The 19387-nt window shown below is 42.8% G+C and overlaps 1 pseudogene; it reads right to left on the minus strand.

Annotated features, from left to right (window-relative positions):
- Nucleotides 1–16570: 16570 nt before the first annotated feature.
- On the minus strand, nucleotides 16571–16688 carry LOC124803969 (annotated as a pseudogene).
- Between the last annotated feature and the right edge of the window lie 2699 nt (nucleotides 16689–19387).

Below are 19387 nucleotides of genomic sequence, written 5' to 3' on the forward strand. Positions count from 1 at the left end.
GCGCAACGAAATCTGACTGTGAAAAATCCATACATAACAATGGTCCTGACTAACAATAACCTATACCTTTCACAAATCACTTACCTCACAAAAATCTTCGTTACTCGAACTACTGCAATACAGCGAGCGCCACTACTGCCAGCTAAATAAAAGATTTTGTTGATGTTCATCTTATATCCTCCTTTCAAGACACTGTCCATTCCATTCAACTGCTCTTCCAAGTCCTTTGCCGTCTCTGACAGAATTACAATGTCATCGGCGAACCTCAAAGTTTTTATATCTTCTCCATGGATTTTAATACCTACTCCGAATTTTTATTTTGTTTCCTTTACTGCTTGCTCAATATACAGATTGAATAACATCGGGGAGAGACTACAACCCCGTCTTACTCCCTTCGCAACCACTGCTTCCCTTTCATGTCCCTTGACTCTTATAACTGCCATCTGGTTTCTGTACAAATTGTAAATAGCCTTTCGCTCCCTGTATTTTACCCCTGACACCTTTAGAATTTGAAAGAGAGTATTCCAGTCAACATTGTCAAAAGCTTTCTCTAAGTCTACAAATGCTAGAAACGTAGGTTTGCCTTTCCTTAATCTTTCTTCTAAGATAGGTCGTAAGGTCAGTATTGCCTCACGTGTTCCAGTGTTTCTGCGGAATCCAAACTGATCTTCCCCGAGGTCGGCTTCTACTAGTTTTTCCATTCGTCTGTAAAGAATTCGTGTTAGTATTTTGCAGCTGTGGCTTATTAAACTGATTGTTCGGTAATTTTCACATCTGTCAACACCTGCTTTCTTTGGGATTGGAATTATTATATTCTTCTTGAAGTATGAGGGTATTTCGCCTGTTTCATACATCTTGCTCACCAGATGGTAGATTTTTGTCAGGACTGGCTCTCCCAAGGCCGTCAGTAGTTCCAACGGGATGTTGCCTACTCCGGGGCCCTTGTTTCGACTCAGATCTTTCAGTGCTCTGTCAAACTCTTCACGCAGTATCGTATCTCCCATTTCATCTTCAGCTACATCCTCTTCCATTTCCATAATATTGTCCTCAATTACATCGCCCTTGTATAGACCCTCTATATACTCCTTCCACCTTTCTGCTTTTCCTTCTTTGCTTAGAACTGGGTTTCCATTTGAGCTCTTGATGTTCATACAAGTGGTTCTATTATCTCCAAAGGTCTCTTTAATTTTCCTGTAGGCAGTATCTATCTTACCCCTAGTGAGATAAGCCTCTACATCCTTACATTTGTCCTCTAGCCATCCCTGCTTAGCCATTTTGCACTTCCTGTCGATCTCATTTTTGAGACGTTTATATTCCTTTTTGCCTGCTTCATTTACTGCATTTTTATATTTTCTCCTTTCATCAATTAAATTCAATATTTCTTCTGTTACCCAAGGATTTCTACTAGCCCTCGTCTTTTTACCTACTTGCTCCTCTGCTGCCTTCACTACTTCATCCCTCGAAGCTACCAATTCTTCTTCTACTGTATTTCTTTCCCCCATTCCTGTCAATTGTTCCCTTATGCTCTCCCTGAAACTCTATACAACCTCTGGTTCTTTCACTTTATCCAGGTCCCATCTCCTTAAATTTTCACCTTTTTGCAGTTTCTTCAGTTTTAATCTAAGGTCATAACCAATAGATTGTGGTCAGAGTCCACATCTTCCCCTGGAAATGTCTTACAATTTAAAACCTGGTTCCTAAATCTCTGTCTTACCATTATATAATCTATCTGACACCTTTTAGTATCTCCAGGGTTCTTCCATGTATACAACCTTCTTTCATGATTCTTAAACCAAGTGTTAACTATGATTATGTTGTGCTCTGTGCAAAATTCTACCAGGCGGCTTCCTCTTTCATTTCTTAGCCCCAATCCATATTCACCTACTACGTTTCCTTCTGTCCATTTTCCTACACTCGAATTTCAGTCACCCATGACTATTACATTTTCGTCTCCCTTCACTATCTGAATAATTTCTTTTATTTCATCATACATTTCTTCAATTTCTTCGTCATCTGCAGAGCTAGTTGGCATATAAACTTGTACTACTGTCGCAGGTGTGGGCTTCGTATCTATCTTGGCCACAATAATACGTTCACTATGCTGTTTGTAGTAGCTTACCCGCATTCTTATTTTCCTATTCATTATTAAACCTACTCCTGCATTACCCCTATTTGATTTTGTGTTTATAACCCTGTAGTCACCTGACCAAAAGTCCTGTTCCTCCTGCCACCGAACGTCACTAATTCCCACTATATTTAACTTTAACCTATCCATTTCCCTTTTTAAATTTTCTAACCTACCTGCGCGATTAAGGGATCTGACATTCCACGCTCCGATCCGTAGAACGCCAGTTTCCTTTCTCCTGATAACGACATCCTCTTGAGTAGTCCCCGCCCGGAGATCCGAATGGGGGAATATTTTACCTCCGGAATATTTTACCCAAGAGGACGCCATCATCATTTAATCATACAGTAAAGCTGCATGCCCTCGGGAAAAATTACGGCTGTAGTTTCCCCTTGCTTTCAGCCGTTCGCAGTACCAGCACAGCAAGGCCGTTTTGGTTAATGTTACAAGGCCAGATCAGTCAATCATCCAGACTGTTGCCCCTGCAACTACTGAAATGGCTGCTGCCCCTCTCAGGAACCACATGTTTGTCTGGCCTCTCAACAGATACCCCTCCGTTGTGGTTGCACCTACGCTACGGCCATCTGTATCGCTGAGGCACGCAAGCTTCCCCACCAACGGCAAGGTCCATGGTTCATGGGGGGGGGGCAGTTCCTTAGTAGCAATAATATTCCAATTATCTTTCTAATATGAGAAGAATATAGTGGGGACCCATAAACTGCTATAGTATCACTCGTCAAATTCTGATTATTTCAGTAGCAAAATTTAATTTGAACAAAGTCACTTCTCAACTTCACTTGGGATAGTTTATATTGTACTTTTAAAGGCAAATTATTCAACACTGAGCTCAATTAACGTCAAAAAAATCATTCATTATAGTAATCAATGCTAAGTTATGTTTCTAACGAGTTTCCCTTATTTGCCTTTTTCATCACCTGTGAAGCAGTAGTTTAGACAGTAACGTACAAACAATCTGGTACAGTAGGTTTGAAAAGCGATACTTTGCAATAAACTGAGAGTACTTTAGCAAAATTCTAACAAACTTCACTTTTGTTGATCCTTGCACATTTGACAAACATAAATAAATCACTAGTTCATTTGAAAAAGGATACTCGGTTTTATAAATACTTAGGAGGGGACCCTGCATAGGTTGATGATCAGGATAGAAGATGCTGTCACAAATACAGATTTACAGCATTTGGATTATTATTAAAATCACTCACAAAAATTAACTGGTCCATGATCTGATACATATCTGTATGCATGAAGTTGGTGGAGCTGTGGGGAAGTCGTGGTGGCAAGAGATGTGGTGGCTAATCTGTACTCACAGTTCTTGATGTTTGAATGCTCTCTAAAATGTCTTATTGGCGATGGATTTTTAGCGTGTTAGAGCCATTCCTTATTGCCGAGAGTACCAACCAACAGCCAAATCCACACCCGATGCAAACTTCCTTGCAAAGCGGCTTCCGATTGCCTCCGTTTTCACCGTCAACGTGTACCGTGTAACGGCTAGCCGCTGACTGCGTATCGTTCACACCAAAGAGCCGCCATGTTCGACCGCCAAAACCACCTTTTACATCGCGCCATGCCACTTCATTGTGGAGGGACTTCCCTATGTCTTTTACATTTTACAATACAAGTGCCCTAAGCATGAACCACCTTCCAATACAAATTGTTTATCTTTTAAACGTACACATAGTATAAAAATTCATTATTTTAAAGAGTCATTTATCTTTTTCCATATACAGGGTGGTCCATTGATATTGACTGGACCAAACATCTCACGAAATAAGCATCAAGCGAAAAAACTACAAAGAACGAAGCTCGTCTAGCTTGAAGGGGGAAACCAGATGGCGCTATGATTGGGCCGCTAGATGGCACTGGTATAGGTCAAACGGATATGAACTGTGTTTTTTTAAAAATAGGAACCCCCATTTTTTATCACATATTCGTGTAGTACGTAAAGAAATATGAATGTTTTAGTTGGACCACTTTCTTCGCTTTGTGATGGTTAGAAACGTATAATTACGTGGTATCACGTAACATTCCGTCAGGGCGGACGGTATTTGCTTCGTGATACGTTACCCATGTTAAAATGGACCGTTTACCAACTGCGGAAAAGGTCGAACAGGAAGTGTTCAGCCACATGTGAAACGTCAACCACGACCTGCAACAAATAATGATGCCCAAGTAGGTGTTTTAGCTGCTGTCGTGGCTAATCCGCACTTCAGTAGCAGACAAATTGCGCGAGAATCAGGAATCTCAAATGCGTCGGTGTTGAGAATGCTACATCAGCATCGATTGCACCCTACCATATTTCCATGGACCACGAATTCCATGGCGACGACTTTGAACGTCGTGTACAGTTCTGCCACTGGGCACGAGAGAAATTATGGGACGATGACAGATTTTTTGTACGCATTCTATTTAGCGACGAAGCGTCATTCACCATCAGCGGTAACGTAAACCAGCATAATGTGTACTATTTGGCAACGGAAAATCCACAATGGCTGCGACATGTGGAACATCAACGACCTCGGCGGGTTAATGTATGGTGCGGCATTATGGGAGGAAGGATAATTGGCCCCCATTTTATCGATGGCAATCTAAATGGTGCATTGTATGCTGCTTTCCTACGTAATGTTCTACCGATGTTACTACACGATGTTTCACTGCATGACAGAATGGCGATGTACTTCCAACATGATGGATATCTGGCACATAGCACGCGTGCAGTTGAAGGGGTATTGAATAGCTTATTTCATGACAGCTGGATTGTTCGTCGAAACACCATACGATGGCCCGCACGTTCAACTGATCTGACGTCCCCGGATTTCTTTCTGTGGGGAAAGATGTAGGATATTTGCTATCGTGATCCACCGACAACGCCTGACAACAAGCGTCAGCGCATTGCCAGTGCATGTGCGAACACCGCGGAAGGCTTACTACTCGCTGTTGAGAGGAATGTCGTTACACGTATTGCCAAATGCATTGAGGTTGACGAACATCATTTTGAGCGTATATTGCACTAACGCGGTATTTACGGGTAATCACGCTGTAACAGCATGCGTTCAAATGGTTCAAATGGCTCTGAGAACTATGGGACTTAACATCTGAGGTCATCAGTCCCCTAGAACTTAGAACTACTTAAACCTAACGAACCTAAGGACATCACACACATCCATGCCCGAGGCAGGATTCGAACCTGCGACCATAGCGGTCGCGCGGTTCCTGACTGTAGCTCCTAGAACCGCTCGGCCACCCCGGCCGACCAGCATGCGTTTTCAAATGATAAGTTCACAAAGGTACATGTATCAAATTGAAACAACAGAAATAAAATGTGCAAACAAACCTACGTACTGTATTTTAATTTAAAAAACCTACCTGTTTCCAACTGTTCGTCTAAAACTGTGAGCCAATGTTTGTGACTATTACAGCGCCATCTATCACAAAGCGAAAAAAGTGGTCCAACTAAAACATTCATATTTCTTTACGTACTACACGAATATGTAAAAAAAATGGTGGTTCCTATTAAAAAAAAGCGCAGTTGATATATGTTTGACTTATGGCAGCGCCATCTGGAGGGCCAACCACAGCGCCATCTGGTTTCCCCCTTCAAGCTGGACAAGTTTCGTTCTTTGTAGTTTTTTTTTTTCTTTTGACGCTTATTTCGTTAGATATTTGGCCCGGTCACGATCAACGTACCACCCTGTATAAATTACAAACTTTAAATTTCCTGTCACAAATCAATGAACATAACTAACAAAGAATAAACAAATCATAATTACAGATGTACAGTTACGTAATATAAACCTACATCTAAAAGATATGAATGATACAAGGGGACGTACAGTTTAACACGGGATCCAAACCACGTGTTGTTTCTGTCGACAACTCATATCGCTGAGAAGCGAAGGCTACGTTAAGACAAATACTGAATAGTCCTTGGTGTGCCCGAGCTTCGATCCCGCGATCTGTCGGTGTTCAGAAACACACTTCACTAACAGAACACCCGGCCTGACACGTGTTTAAGTGGTTTATCTATAGGTTTTGATGAACGGGTTTCGATTATCGAGTATCTGACGTAAATGACCGTATCTTTTGATTACATTGACTTGGAAGCTGAAATGTTTCACTACGCCAAGGGACCGCAGGCCTTAGTATTTGACGTAAATTTTAACTTAATACCTCTACCTGTTCCTGAGAGAGACCGGTCTTAATAGTCGGACAGACAGATGAACAACGAAGTGATCTTACAGTAGTTCATTTTCTACCTACTGAGATACGGAACGCCAAAAATTAAAGCGGGCTTAAACAATCTTGAGGAGATATCGCGATACTACTTTGTAACACTACCTCTGTTCTGGTAATGGCCTCATTTCAAAAATGGTTCAAATGGCTCTGAGCACTATGGGACTTAACATCTATGGTCATCAGTCCCCTAGAACTTAGAACTACTTAAACCTAACTAACCTAAGGACATCACACACATCCACCGAGCGAGGTGGCGCAGTGGTTAGCACACTGGACTTGCATTCGGGAGGACGACGGTTCAATCCCGTCTCCGGCCATCCTGATTTAGGTTTTCCGTGATTTCCCTAATTCGTTTCAGGCAAATGCCGGGATGGTTCCTTTGAAAGGGCACGGCCGATTTCCTTCCCAATCCTTCCATAACCCGAGCTTGCGCTCCGTCTCTAATGACCTCGTTGTCGACGGGACGTTAAACACTAACCACCACCACCATCACACACATCCATGCCCGAGGCAGGATTCGAACCTGCGACCGTAGCGGTCGCGCAGATCCGGACTGTAGCTCCTAGAACCGCTCGGCCACTCCGGCCGGCTCTATTGATGACGTGCAGCGTTACATGCCACTGCGAGGAATGGCCTTTTGCGACCAGATTTCCAGTGCGTGCCATTTCCTTTGTAATGTTTCGTCAGAAATTGGATGGTATCTGCTTTCCTTCACTATTATGAGTTTGGCACGGTGCATATTTCGATCAACGCTTCGTCCGAACGGCGGCGTATCACGACATGACTATCGATCTGATTCATCCGACCATGTGACGGGTTTCCATTGATTCACGGCTCAATCACGATGATCCCGTGCCACCTTCAATCCTAACTGACGATATCGTTGAGTTAATACGGAAGACGTAGATGCGTCTACCACCGAACACCATGTTCAACAGTGTGACCCGAACGGTATGCTTAGAAACATTTATGCCTGCAGCAGAATTGTACTCTTTCTTCGGATCTGCTTCAGACCTCCGCCTATCCTGTTTTACTGAGCGGGCAAGCCACTGACCTTCAGTTCTCTGTTTAGGGGCAGATGTCCAACACATCGTCGTCCACTTGTGGTTTCACCGTCTTTCAACCAGATACTATAGATGTTCATGACTGCAAGCACGCGAAAGCCCAATGTTTTTCGCATTAGCCGAGATGCTAGTCCCAAGGCGCTGGGCCATGACAATTTACTAATTTCTTAAATGGTGTCCAGACAGGGTCATCGGGTTGGTAACATAGGTAACACACTGAAAGTGTAGTATTACGCATCAAAAGGTATGAAGTTGGATGTTTTGGAGGACATGAGATTTTTAAAAGCAAAATAAAGGAGCTGGATAAAGTTTTGATTGAACAAGTCGATCTTCCATTTAGTCGGTTCTCTGCCCTATTCCAAAATGATGTATATAATTCATACTCTCTTTCCCTACCACCAGCTTCTTCGCCATTTCTGCCAACCCCTTGATCATCAACTCTTGTATAAGTGTTTTCCCCTCCTACCCCACCGCCCCCACTTCTCTTTTTCTGATATTCTCGCACTGATATTGTTTTCCCTGGTCTTCCTGTCACGTACCGATTTCAGTTCCCAGAATTTTCATCTATATGTCTAGTGCCTGCAACTCATGCACCCTCCTCCCCTGTTCCTACTTTTGCCGGCCGCTACGGTCGAGCGGTTCTAGGCTCTTCAGTCCGGAACCACGCGGCTGCTACGGTCCCAGCTTCGAATCCTGCCTCCGGCATGGATGTGTTTGATGTCCCTAGGTTAGTTAGATTTAAGTAGTAAGTCTAGGGGACTGATGACCTCAGATGTTAAGTCCCATAGTGCTTAGAGCCATTTGAATCATTTGTTCCTACCTTTGAGTTTGTTCCCCCACCTCTTTCGCCACCCTTACCACTTCCTCTCCCCCCCCCCCCCACCCCTTTTATAGGAGTATGTGCATATTTTACCGCCTGTAGTTCGGTTTTTCTGATTTCAGTATGCAATACTGCCTGTGGTGGGTATTGGTTGCTGCAGGTTGGATGATACGGTTTCTATGTTTGCTGTGGCTTTACGCTGCGTATATTGTATGACGTATAGGACAGATAATGAAACTTGTTTTACTAACTGGTTATGTGGTCTTCACCACTAAATTGCTTTAAAAATTATTTGTTGTTTTTCTGTTAGTATATAATTTCTTTACGATTACTCTCGACTATGGTTTCTCTATTGAAGCCGTTAGTCTATCGAGTTCTTATTTACCAAATTATAAAAATGGTAAATCGTTTTTGGTCCAATTTTAGTAAGTATATTTTACTACTAGCAATAAATTACTACGATCACTAAATTTTTTACATTTTTGAAATGTTTTCCATTTGGCCCCCTTTCTGGGTTCCTTCATCTTCGTGTTCCTCCCCACCATCTCCCCCGCCTTTCCTCTATCTCTTCCAAGCCCATCCATATCCAATACTCCCGTGAGTGTGGTTAGGCTAAACCTTTCCCCAGAACGGCCAGTACAGTTTTTGGTACCATGTAAAAAATAACTTTGCGGTTTAATGTCTGTTTTATCCTGGAAATGGCAAAAAATTGTTTTGTCTTCGTATAAGTTTTTAAGCTCGTAAGGGGTAGGAAGTATGAAGATTTGCTTCCTTTTAATACTAATGTTGTGGTTCACATTTAATGATTTTCACGTACACCTGGAGTACAACTGTCATGAGCATCTTATGTGGCACTGTTGTGCTTAACTGTTCTGTGATTTTAAGTTTTTACTCTTATTGGTAAAGATTTTTAAAGTATTGATTTTATTGTTGATCTGTACTGCTACCGTATTAATTATGTTTGGCCGGCCGGAGTGGCAGAGCGGTTCTAGGCGCTTCAATCCGGAACAACGCGGCTGCTGCGGTCGCAGCTTCGAATCCTGCCTCCGACATGGATGTGTGTGATGTCCTTAGGTTAGCTAGGTTTAAGTAGTTCTAAGTTCTAGGGGACTGATGACCTCAGTAGTTAAGTCCCATAGTGCCCAGAGCCATTTGAACCATTTTGAATTATGTTTTTGATGACTGGAGAGTATTGTAATATATACGAAGGGTATTTCCTATAGCCTCATAGGGCGGATCTTCCCAAAGTCTCCTTACGGGAGTGAGAGTGGTAGACTGCCAGTTATCAGAATGCGCTATTATTGTTCGTTTGAAGTTTGTTATACGTGTGTGTTTATTATCTTGACATGGTTCGTATATTTTGGAAAATGCTACTCTCACTATGTGGTACGTACATCTTCAATGGATACGTTCTGTATTTTTGCCGTGCGCTTAGTAATTTGGTAACACCAGTATTGTACATGATTGTTATTTTGGTTTTTTGTTCTGTAGGATGATTTAAAAATGGATCCCGACCCGAAGCTTGACATCAGGTAAATATAATGCAATTTTCAAGTTTAGCGGTTTTTCCGTTATATTGGTTAACACAAGTTGCTGCCCTGCAATTACTATAGCATGCTTCAAGTCGTAAAAATCTGCCCTTTGTCAAAGTAGCTTATGCCAGTGCTCTTACCGTCAGTAGAATGATTCCCCATTCGCCTCTGCTCCGCTTATGTATTTTATTTGGCGACTCACGTGCCCACAGCATTCAATCTTGCGGTGAGCACACTGTTGTGGGCTTCTGTCTCCTTAGCGGTTTCCGCTAATAGTTAGGTTGATGTGTACATCTTACGTTGTTTGCAGATCTTGACACAGAAAGTAAAGGGGGATAGGTTTAACAGGGAGAGTGACGTGTCTCACACGCTATTGATTTCTCCCTCACAGACGGTGTTCCGGCTTGTTCGCTGGAACCGGTCGACTCGCCACCGCCTGGAGGACAACCTGGACCGCCTGGTGACCATGAAGCAGTTCAGCGAGCTCACTGACCAGCACCATCGCGTCCGCACGCAGGTAGGTGGGAGACTCACCCCTCAATCTTCGAGGGAGAGCGTAAACGCTCGCGTTGTGAAAGAGTGGACCAAAAACGTTACACAAAATAAAATTGAGCGTCTCAAAAACGCTAAAGATTTAATTTGCCGTTGTGCAAGGACATGCCCACTTTTCGCTTCAATGTGACGTTGTGTCTCCGTTGGTACTTTTTCTGGACATAATAGTTCACAATTACGATGCGCAGGAATTTATATTCCAGAAACAATGACAGTTATCCTAAATTAATATTCACTGTGTTTCTTTCATATATTCCTCCTAATAGAATCTGTCTTTTTGCAGGTGCCATAGTTTCGGTAATCTTGAATTCAATTAACATCCTTGATCTTACAGAGACAGTGTATGAAGAACATGGTATGCAGTCGAAACCACCCAACTCTGAGATCTAAATAAGTGCGATTTCTTCCTTCCGTTTTTGGACATGCTTTCGAATAGCGTTGAAATTTTGCTAGAAACTGTGGATATATTAGAAGAAACGGAAAATACCTTTGATGATCATTCGAAGAATTGTGGTTCGAAATATGATAGTTGGACCAACAAGAGTCCAGAACAAGAGTAACTTCCTATCTAGAATAAACTATGTGTTATAATAGCTTTTGATGGCAAAGAAAAGGCATTTAATGCTTAGTTAAACGAAGGAGAGAAGCTTTCAATGACAAAGAAGTTTAGTTAAAAGAAGAAGGGAAGACACGCTTGAACGTGAGAACTGAAGAAAACCAATTTCGTAAAATCAGAGACTGAATTTTAAAAGACTGGAAGAAAGAATTAAACGATTAAATAAGACAAGGTGGAACTCGCTCAGCTGTGGAAGAAAAACTCTCAGAAAAGTTAGAACCCCACTTGTGAGATAATGCGCCGTTACCGAGAGAAGGTGATCCGAATCGCAAGTGAGATCTACGACAGTGGTTTACAAGCTTTTTCGAGAAGGTTATGCTGATCCGAGAAACAACACAGAATCTAAGTAGTAAAACTGAAGATCTCACTTCACGTAACCGTCTGTCGAAGAAGCCATTAAAAAGTAATGCTATAGGACCATTCGTAACCGAAGCAACTGTTGTTCCTCCGACAACAGTGTGTAGTGCAGATGACTAAGAAAGAACTACTGGCGAAACCGCTCTATAACATTTCGCTACGAAAAAAGACAGTCATTTGTGTAACGGCTGAAACATTAGTATACAATGATGCCGGTTATGCATACGAGCGGATTACTATGTTCACATTTTTAAAGCTGTTTACAGGAACCTCAAGAAAAGTTAGGACCAAAAATTAAAAAGGACTGTTTACTGGCAAAAATCTTGTCATTATTGTTTCAAACTCTGAAAAACTGTCGCTGAGTAATTTTCAAAGTTTCATTCGAAACTGCTGCTTACCGTTAAGAGAAAGTGATTCATTGTTTTTGTTGGACTGACTCTTGGTCCAGACATAACGATACGTCTGTCTTTCAACTGGGTGACAAATAGGACTTTGATGTGGTGCACATTTTACCAACTCCCCCATCCCCCAACTTCCCCATCCTCCGGAACAACTAATGTGATTGAAATATGTGAAAAATAATTTTAGCAGCAAAGGAAAGCAACTTCTTACAAAACTATAGCTAAATATAGTTTCTAATAAATCTTTGTGGAGATTTATCACCAGTACACTGTTCTTAAGCATTGCTCAATGAGAGAGAAATTTTCAGATCTCAGCTGCGTACGGACATTGCATTAAATGCAAAGGCGACAAGTGAAAATTGTGCCGGATCAGGACTCGAATCCAGGTGCTCCACTTTTCAAGAACGATTGCCTTAACCGCCTTTTTTTATTGCAAGCGCTCTGTCTGCTTCCTTTTATTCCTTTTTGTTTTTATTTATTTGGAACACTGCCTACAAACTTAATTTTTCTGTGTTGTATCAAATGACTTTGGGATATGTAGGAAGGAAGAATCTGCACTGAAGCACCAAAGAAACTGATATTGGCATACGTATTCAAATACAGAGTCATATAAACAGACATAATACGGCACTGTGGTCGGTAACGCCTACATAAGACAACAACTGTCTGGCGCAGTTGTTAGATCGGTTAATGCTGCTGCAGTGGCAAGTTATCGAGGTTTAAGTGAGTCTGAACGTGGTGTCATAGTCGGCGTACGAGAAATGGGACACAGGATCTCCGAGGCAGCGGTGAAGTGCGAATTTTCCCGTACGACCATTTCAAGAGTGTACCGTGAATATCAGGAATTCGGTAAAACATCAAATCTCCATCATCTCTGCGGGTGGACAAAGATCCTGCAAGAACGGGGCCAACGGTGACTGAAGAGAATTGTTCAAGGCGACAGAAATGCTACCGTTCCACAAATCGCTGTAAATTTCAATGATGGGTCATCAAATAGTGTCAGCGTGCTAACCATTCAACAAACGTAATCGATATGGGCTTTCGCAGCCGAAGGCCCACTCGTGTACCCTTGATGGCTGCACGACACAAGGCTTTACACTACGCGTGGGTCTGTCAACACCGACATAGGACTATTGATGAATGGAAACATGAAGCCTGGTCGGACGAGTCTCGTTTCAAACATAGGACTATTGATGAATGGAAACATGAAGCCTGGTCGGACGAATCTCGTTTCAAATTGTATCGAGCGGATGGACGTGTACGGGTATGGAGACAACCTGATGAATCCATGGAGCCGGCCGCGGTGGCCGAGCAGTTCTAGGCGTTTCAGTCCGGAACCGCGCGACTGCTACGGTCGCAGGTTCGAATCCTGCCTCGGGTATGGATGTGTGTGATGTCCCTGGGTTAGTTAGGTTTAAGTGAAAAAAATGGCTCTGAGCACTATGGGACTTAACTTCTGTGGTCATCAGTCCCCTAGAACTTAGAACTACTTAAACCTAACTAACCTAAGGACATCACACACATCCATGCCCGAGGCAGGATTCGAACCTGCGACCGTAGCAGTCGCGCGGTTCCGGACTGAGCGCCTTAACCGCGAGACCACCGCGGCCGGCAAAGTAGGTTTAAGTAGTTCTAAGTTCTAGGGGACTGATGGCCTCAGATGTTATGTCCCGTAGTACTAACAAGGGAACCTCCCCGTCGCACCCCCCTCAGATTTAGTTATAAGTTGGCACAGTGGATAGACCTTGAAAAACTGAACACAGATAAATCGAGGAAACAGGAAGAAGTTGTGTGGAACTATGAAAAAAATAAGAAAATACACAAACTGAGTAGTCCATGTGTAAGATAGGCAACATGAATGAGAATATGAGCCCAGGAGCGCCGTGGTCTCGTGGTTTGCGTGAGCAACTGTGGAACTAGAGGTCCTTGGTTTAAGTCTTCCCTCGAGTGAACATTTTAATTTTTTATTTTCAGACGATTATTATCTGACAAACTCTTATGTTTTCATCGCTTTTTGGGAGTGATTATCACATCCACAAGAAAACCTAAATCGGGCAAGGTAGAAGAATCTTTTTACCCATTCGCCAAGTGTACAAGTTAGGTGGGTCGACAACATATTCCTGTCATGTGACGCACATGCCGTCACCAGTGTCGTATAGAATATATCAGACGTGTTTTCCTGTGAAGGAATCGGTTGACCTATGACCTGGCGATCAAATGTTTTCGGTTCCCATTGGAAAGGCACGTCCTTTCGTCTACTAATCGCACGGTTTTGCAGAGACAGTAAACTTATTACAGTGAACAGAGACGTCAATGAACGAACGGACAGATCATAACTTTGCGAAAATAAAAAAAGTAAACTTTTCACACGAGAGAAGACTTGAACCAAGGACCTCTCATTCCGCAGCTGCTCACGCTAACCACGGGACCACGGCGCTCCTAGGCGCACACTCGCCTTGATGTTGCTGATCTTGCTCGTGGACTACTCAGTTTGTATATTTTCTTATTTTTTTCATAGTTCCACACAACTTATTCCTGTTTTCTCGATTGATCTGTGTTCATTTTCTCAAGGCCTATCCACTGCGCCAACTTACAACTAAATCTGAGGGGGGTGCGATGGGGAGGTTCCCTTGTAAGAGTCATTTGAACCATTTGCAATCCATGGACCTGGCGTGTCTGCAGCTTGTGGAGGCTCTGTAATGGTGTGGGGCGTGTGCAATTGAAGTGATACGTCTACATTCGAGTATGACAGGTGACACGTACGTAAGCATTCTATCTAATCACCTGCATCCGTTCATTACCCTTGTGCATTCCGACGGACTGGGGCAGTTCCAACAGGACAATGCGACACCCCACATGTCCATAATTGCTACAGAGTGCCTCCAGGAACACTCTTGCGAGATTGAACATTTCCGCTGGCAACCAAACCCCCCAGACATGAACGTTATTGAGCATTTCTGGGATGCCTTCCAACGTGCTGTTCACAAGAGACCTCCACCCCCTCTTACTCTTACGGATTTGTGGACAGCCCTGCGTGATTCATGATGTCAGTTCCCTTCGGCACTACTTCAGACATTATTAGAGCCCATTTCACATCGTGTTGCCACTCTTGCATGCTCGCGGGGGCCCTACACGATATTAGGCAGGTGTACAAGTTTCTTTGGCTCTTCAATGTAGCTTTATGCTTATATGATTACCAAATGGCTACAATAGCGCACCATGAAAAGGAAAAAAAAGTAAGATTCCGGATACAAAGCCATCCGCGAATAAGTATGTGCAAGGGAAAATATTTAGAAAATGAAAAGAAAAAAGGAAGGGGAGATGTAACAAAAAGCAAGAAAACACGCGGCGCCATGTTCCAGGGCTTCTCGTCGTCGGAGTAATCTACGTCGTATCGGTTAAGGAGGGAGGGTGTCGACCTGTCTTGGCTGGCGTATTTCATTGAGATTCCAATTACTGGACGGGTTGGCGAAAGTACTCTGTAAATTGTTCGCACGTGGCCTGATAGTGTCAATGTCGGCGCAAGGTGTAACGTTGCAGTTGAAGTGTCCAGAAGTCCGCCGGACTGATGTTGTCCCTGAAGAGGTAGTTAATAGCAATGCCACTGTTCCATTTGACGGTGTGCCACTTAGATGATGGAGGAAAGAGGTCACGTCAGGGTACATCAGCATGGCAGGAGAGACGTGACTTGGTACTGCATGCAAGCGTGTCCAAAGGAACCTTGCATCTTATTTCCTAACAACATGAGCACTGCTGTTTTGTGACGACTATAATCTTTGAAATTGCCATATTTCACGGCATTATTTAAAAACACTAATCTCTCAAACAGGTGCGAAGTTCAAATGGTTCAAATGGCTATGAGCACTATGGGACTTGACTTCTGAGGTCATCAGTCCCCTAGAACTTAGAACTACTTAAACCTAACTAACCTAAGGGACATCACACACATCCATGCCCAAGGCAAGATTCGAACCTGCGACCGTAGCGGCCGCGCGGTTCCAGAGGGTGCGAAGTAATTACTCACGTCTTGTTTAATCATTTTCATCCACTGTTGGTCCAATGCCACGTAAGCCAGTAGAAAATTTTCTTATCAAGCTCAGGAGTTCGGAGCATGTCTTTTTGAATTGCACAGTCGGCATCGCCAACGTCTCGCTATGACTACATCAGAACCATCTTTCCTTTTCTGAAAATCCGTTTAACAATGCTGATTTGATTAATGATCTTTTGGGGAATTATAAAGGTAGATCGGTTTGACGATGAGAACTGTACATACATATATTGCGGTCGTTAATCACTTTCTCGAGCATAAATATTAGCATCGATATTCCACGAGAGAATTAGGAGACGGGCTCCAGGTATCTCCAAGGAAAGAATAATTCCGTTTCACACTTACAGGAAGCTTTTCCTCATTAACTCAGGCTGGAAAGCCCTTACGAACTGAAAGGGGTAGCTACTGTGGACGGAAGTAAAGTTCACAGCCTTCTGGAAAAAATGCATTAACTTTGCAAAAATGTATTCAGTTTGAGAGATTCACATTGTTGCAAGTACCTCAGCACGTACAGGTGTACGTTTTACTCTGCAAATTTTGCTCTCGAATGGTATCCAGCAGAAAACTATTGCTTTCATTGCAGTAAGGACAAGCTCATAAATCTAAACTTCTCCCGCTGAGGCCATGAAGGCCCAAAGATACCGACCGGCCACCGTGTCATCCTCAGTCCACAGGCGTCACTGGATGCGGATATGGAGGGGCAGGTGGTCAGCACACCGCTATCCCGTCCGTATGTCAGTTTACGAGACAGGTGCTGCTACTTCTCAATCAAGTAGCTCCTCAGTTTGCCTCAAAAGGGCTTGCTAACAGCGCTGGGCAGACCGGATGGTCACCCATGCAAGTGCTAGCCCAGCCCGACATTGCTTAACTTCGGTGTTCTGACGGGAACCGGTGTTACCACAGCAGCAAGGCCGTTGGCATATGGGCAAGCTCATAATTTGGGGAATATTGCTCTAAATCCACGGCAGAGCAGTAAATAGCGGACATGAATACTACTAATAAATTGCTGAGAGCGATTACTCAACTGAATAGTTATGGACATTTCACAATTTGAACAAGGCACTGCAGACCATCACTTACGTCAAACGCATCTGATTTAATTACGGAAATTCCATTGAAATTATTCGCTCCGATGAGTTCAGTACTTCGCATACCGGTGCGTATAAATTATTAGGCTCAGGAAAATCACTAAAGCCAACAAACAGAAGTGCTGAAGGAACACAGTCATGCCTGGAGAACAAACAAAAAAACGATTACAAGTCCACTCATGTGACTGAGATTCATTAAAAAATACGGTGCTTTAAACCAAAAAAAAACTTTTTGCGCCCCCAACTGAGACAAGCGAATAGCACCCTAACAGTAATCAACGTTTAACTTTCATAAAACAACCTGAACTTACATCAAAACTATGCTCCGTAGATCGGTGATACTCACGGCTCAACGATGGGCACAAGAGTGGCGTAATAAACCACCAACGGTCGCCCTTTGGCTAGCCGCGGGTGATTTTCTTTTTCTTTTTTTTAGCGTGGTCGGGGTGATATCCTTTGCTGGACCTACCCAAATGCAAGACGTAAAGAAACGGAAAAGCTCTGAGTCGACAGCAAGAAACACTACTGGATATCTATGGAAAGTGTTAGTGACGTTGGTACCACCTTACTCTGGCCATTACCGGCGTATTGGCTCTGAGCACTATGCGACTAAACTTCTGAGGTCATCAGTCGCCTAGAATTTAGAACTACTTAAACCTAAGGACATCACACACATCCATGCCACAGGCAGGATTCGAACCTGCGACCGTAGCGCCTGTAGCGCCTAGAACCGTACGGCCACTCCGGCCGGCTACCGGTGTATTCAAGTTCACAAATTCATGCATTCAAACCTTACTGTAACTATCCAAGAAATAGTGGGGAAAGGAAAGAGGTTGCTGATATCAAGGTGGAAGTTTAAAAATCACTACACCAGTCACCTTTCAGTACCTACTATGTATTGCATTAATCGTTAATAGCCAGAGTCCTAATTACGGTCCATGTTGGTCCACAAATCCTCTCTGATAAATGTTACATCAAGCGAAGGCCATTCGGTAAAGAGTGTAGGAGCATATAATATGAAGCTGTTAGACAGCAAATAACGTAGAAATAAGTCCAGACTATCCAAGGGCCCATTCTCAGAGAACCAAAGCCAAAAAAGAGGCGTTATCCTACTTGGCACTAGGGCGCGTCGAACCTGTGGGAAAGGAGGCAGTGTAATGTGCACTGAAGAAAGGCTGTGTGACTGTCATGTTTTCATTTTTAACCGTTTTATTCCCCTCACAAATTGGAGTGCAAGCCATTGTAAAATTCACGCTTCTTTTCATCAAATTCCAGTGAACTTAATGTGAAGTAAAAGGTGCCAGTTAGTATGCTGTGGAGTGGATTTGATTGCACTCAAAATAAATCTGACTGAAACACTGAAAGCCCTTGGGGCTCATGAACTATAATAATTTGTTGGCGGGACAGAACTTCGTAGAAAAATTATTTTAGGTCGTGCTGCATCCCTCTCTTTGTTGATATGTGTAAAAATAGCAAAATGAACGACTTGCCAGACCTCCACTTTACTTGCTTGATCCGCATATTACGGCGTAAAATGCCATCTCGTAAAAGTAAAGTCCTGTACGGAATCTGCGAGAATTATGTATGAATAAGTGGTAGCTATTGATGTTGGATTAAGACCCAGGAGCATTTTTTGTTAATGTTATTCGTATTCTAGTTAGTAATCAACTACACTGAGTATATGGCTATCGTCTTTTCACATTATGTTGTGTTATGGGACTCAAATGAAGTTTAAGCAGAACAGAAGTCGAAAGAATTCAATGCAATGTTTAAAAGCAAGCATGCAATGTTTAAAAGCAAGTAGCAAGACAAGTTAATCCAAAACGGTAGTTTTGTCCGTTAATCACCGAACGATACTAACGGAGTTGGATCAAGTATGTAAATTGGAGTTTTTGGAAGTGTAGTAAAAACACCGGTAAAAGTTGCTAGTGGAGTGAGCAATGTATCATCTTGTGAGATAGTATACTTGGATTACGAAAATTCCTCTAAGCATGAAAATAACGCTCTATAAGGGCTTCTTAATACCGCTTAACAACATACAGTGTTGAACCCTATATGGATTTATATTTTTGTTTCTGATAGACGTTCGGATACTAATTTTCGTCGTCTAAAATTTAAGCCAGTTTAGATGGGCAGCAAGAGTATGTTAGTATATTATTTATTTTTCCACTATTGGTACATAAGACCTTCAGAATGTGATTTACTTTCGATATATTTCAGTTGCACGTTATTAAGTGAGTGTGATGCCACAACTAACTCCCACACACAAATAGTAGAACAACAACAACAATGGCAATGACAACAGAACGATTGTATCTTCGCTACGACTACCTGTAGCTCCTGCCAAGATGCTATCGTAACCTCAGACTAAACTGCGGCATCGCCACTTGGCTCAACATCGACATTCTAAATATATATTTTTAAAAGGCCCTTTCTTTTAGTACACTGCAGAGCATGTGATTATCCTTTCCCTGCATCTTCCGATTCTACACGGGTGCATATGAGTAGCTTCGGAAGCATCTTCCTGAGG

The sequence above is a fragment of the Schistocerca piceifrons genome, chromosome 6 (genome assembly GCF_021461385.2).
Source record: "Schistocerca piceifrons isolate TAMUIC-IGC-003096 chromosome 6, iqSchPice1.1, whole genome shotgun sequence".
NCBI classification, from domain to species: domain Eukaryota; kingdom Metazoa; phylum Arthropoda; class Insecta; order Orthoptera; family Acrididae; genus Schistocerca; species Schistocerca piceifrons.